Source organism: Dendroctonus ponderosae, unplaced genomic scaffold (genome assembly GCF_020466585.1).
Source record: "Dendroctonus ponderosae isolate FM_Combo_2020 unplaced genomic scaffold, Dpon_F_20191213v2 Dpon_F_20191213_7, whole genome shotgun sequence".
NCBI lineage: Eukaryota > Metazoa > Arthropoda > Insecta > Coleoptera > Curculionidae > Dendroctonus > Dendroctonus ponderosae.
The window spans coordinates 6555359-6559008 of NW_026018916.1; the positions used below are offsets into that span (position 1 = coordinate 6555359).

The following is a 3650-nucleotide window of genomic DNA, read 5'->3' on the forward strand; positions in this document are numbered from 1 at the left end:
GATTGTTCTTTTGTTAAAATTGTGGAATTATTCCATTGAATTTTATGGCAATTATCAAATGCATGTAGACAAATGTGTGATTTATGATATTCTCTATTTTTTTATGTATGATTGGTGTTCTTTGAGTGTTTTGTGTAATGGTCTTGAGATTTCTCCTATATAAAATTTATTACATTCGCAAGGAATTTTATAAATTACATTTTTTGTATTCAATTATGTCATAAGGTTTTGTTACTGAAATTTTACTTCTAATTGTATTTTCAGTTTTGAAGATAGTTCTAATATGAAAATTTTTACCTACTCGTTTAATTTGATCTGAAAGTCCTGGAATAAATGGAATGGAAATGTTCGTAATAGGTTTATTTTTATTTTGTTTTGTTCGTGGGAATTCAATTTCGTTAAAACATTTTTCAATAAAAGAATTTGGATAATTATTGAAATTTAGAATTTCTTTTATAAATTGTTTTTCTTTGGAAAAATTAGGTTGATTACAAATTATTTTGCTCTGTCATATAGACTTTTTACGATACCTTTTTTAACCACCATATCGGGTGTATTGAGTCGAAATTCAAATATCGGTTAGTATGAGTAGGTTTTCTATAAACCAAGGTTTCGAAATTGTCTAAATTTTTCTGAATTAGTATATCGAGAAAAAAAATTTGGTGATGTTCTTTTTCAATAGTGAATTTAATTGTTGGTTCTTTAACATATATTATTTATTACCCAACAAGAAGTTTGTAAAAAAATGAATCCGCCTCAACAATATAGAACCTATCTATATTCTTTTTATTTTAAAGTTTTATTTAAAGTATCGTTGTTTCTACAACGATACATACAAACTGATGATGGTGGAGAAAAACACCGACACGTTTTTGTAACATTTTAAATGATAAACTATAAAATTGACTGGAACCCAGGAATTTATTTTGAATTAAGTTGAAATGCAGTCAGGAAAATATACACATTTCTTTTTTATTGCCGTTGGAAATCGGGTCTCATACAAGGTACAGTCGGCGTCACATAAAAGTAAACGATTAAATAGTTGTTATGTAAATCTGCCTTCTACCTCGATCTCCCTTACATAAACAAATACATTTTTATATCAAAATGCCACATGCAAATGAAATTGAAAAATTAAAATAATTACTTTAATGGAGAAAGGATAGTCAACAAGTGCAGTGCAGCTGAGAAATTAGAAAAACCCAACAGCACTATTGATAAAATTTCAAAGAAATGGAGAGAACATGGAACTGAAAGCGCGCGATAGGCACGGGATTGCTGAAGAAAACAACATATTTAGAAGACGCTAATATCATCGCATATCTTTAGGAAAACCCTTTGTTGTCGGCTGTGGAAGCTGCAAACATTACAGTATGCAATGCTGCTTTACAAATAACTGCGCTTCGTCGAGTAAGAAAATTTTCAGCTGCCCTGTTCATAAATCCAGAATAGTGAAGTATTGGTTATTGGAAAATGAAATTAACGATTTACTCTGGTGCTCGAGGAGCCCTGATTTAAATCCAATAGAGAATGTGTGGGGATACACAACTAAGAAAATGCATAGAGAAAAATGTAGGCCGCAAAACTGCCATGAATTATGGGAAAAATTGAAGAGACCTGGGATCAGCTATACTCTAGCACCTTAATTCGTTCCAGGCCCACACGCCTGCAACTAGTTTTAAATGCTAATGGGGCGCAGCAGTAAAATATTAATTTTTATTAGCTATATCCTATTATTTTTTTGCAAATATTCTTCTCTATTTTACTGTTCTTAGTATTATTAATTGTTTCTAATAGAATTAAGTTTCGAAACTAAATTGTTTGATTTTATTATTTATTGCCCAGTTATATTTGACGTATTTCACAAAGCTTGATTTACCAAAATCGGGAAAAATCGCCTTTAGGACTCGTCCACTTTTATGTGTCGCCTGTACTTATCATACAGTACGATATTAACGCATTACTGTTGCATTTCATAATAACTACAATATAAAATAGCAGAAATGTAAAAAATATTCGGACACGTATTTGATTGACCGGCGAAACCGATATTAAGCATGCGCATGTTAATAAACTTAGTGTGCTGAGTTTAATATCTGTCAGTTTGAGTTGGGTAAGTGTCATACTTTCACATAAATGCATGAGAAAATGACGGGTGGTCTTGCAACAGATAAAAAGCTACGAGAAATTATAATTTTCGGAAACTTATTGCTAAATAGCAAAGAAGCTGCCCTACTGAACTCAAAATGTGTCCTTAAGCAGCAAAGGAAATTTTCAAATAAATATTGGCTTTAAATATGATAGTGGCAACGTAGCATTTGAAACATATGGGTGGACTTGTGATTAAACAGTGTTTCATTAATCACCGCCATTCAACTATCATACTCTCTCTTTCATTTGCACACAATTGGACGATGATACTTTTAAAATACATTGCACTGCATGTCGGTTTTGGATTTAGATTACTGCAAAACTTCTTTGACAGATGAGACTGACGAGTTCAGTGGTGGGTGATTGGTGACAGAAATGCAATAATAAAAATAATACAAGGTATTGTACCTATTATAGATTATGGATTTGTGTTTGATATTATAATAGTATTTATAACAGTTGCTATATTATATAGAAACTGGTGGAAATGTAGTACCTAGTTGTATTTGAGTGTAACATTTTCCTACAACCAAACTATTAGAAAAGTTCCTTGAGGTGATTTGATAATTCATTAGAAAAGACGTGTGTGTGTGCAGGGTTTCTACCTCTCCCGGTTTGGCTTTAGTTTTCAGACTTCAGTTCTCATTTTCTAGCCAATGGTTCCTAAGGCAATGACTCCAGATAAAGCCACTTAGATTTAATGAGATCAGAGTTCCAATTTCTGGTGGTTTTATACAGAAGTTAATTTTAACTTAAAATACGTAGTCTTAGCTTTATGAACAATAGTGCTGTTTGTTTCAAAGGGCCAACTTATACAGCAGACATTGCAATAAAACAGCTCAATCTTTAGTTCTTAAAGCTGAAACTAAAATTAAAGTTTGTATACCTAAACTCACATTGTTCATTTTCTTTACCGAAATAACTGTTATCGAATAAATTGATTAGTTGGACAACTTTGCCGCATAGCGTGTTAACATTGAAAAATCTTAAACTTGCATTTTGTAAAACATAGCTTAACAAAGCTAATGAACTACAGTTGAGTCCGGATATAACAAACTTGAAAAATGAACTAAAACTGGTTCGTTATATCCGGAGTTCGCTATAAGCGAATAATAATACAAAAACACGCGGTGTATTTTATTCCGTTATTTTTACATAGTGTAGTAGAACACAAAAAGATAAACAAAATTCAATTTGAAATCTACTTCATAGTCTGTAATTTTTGTTTGTACATTTCTGCTGCCAAAAAAAATGGTTATTTATGTAGTTTTCAAAATCACAAAATGACTGCCAGATATGATTAGGAACTTGGCGTGATTGTAGAAAATTCCGAGTTTCTGACACTTTTTTTAGTCCCACTTAATAAGTCCCTTGTCAACCTTTTCATGTGCACATAATTTTAACTTCCTACATCTAACATTTGTTTTGTCATACGCTGATAAAATGTTTTCTCTGTTTTTTCATATTGTTGCAACAGTAGACTTTCCAAGTGCTAATTC

General features: G+C 31.5%; 1 protein-coding gene across 3 annotated transcripts in view; it reads left to right on the top strand.

Moving 5' to 3' along the window:
• Positions 1-3650, top strand: part of LOC109543079 (zinc finger Y-chromosomal protein) — a 26264-nt gene that overhangs the window by 2690 nt on the left and 19924 nt on the right. Inside the window, exon 1 of one of the 3 annotated variants that reach the window (XM_019912602.2) lies at positions 2400-2550. The exons of 1 other annotated variant lie outside the window; for it this stretch is intronic. The gene's annotated coding sequence lies outside the window, so the exon portion shown is untranslated. One more of the 3 variants, XM_048668648.1, reaches the window with a different exon arrangement.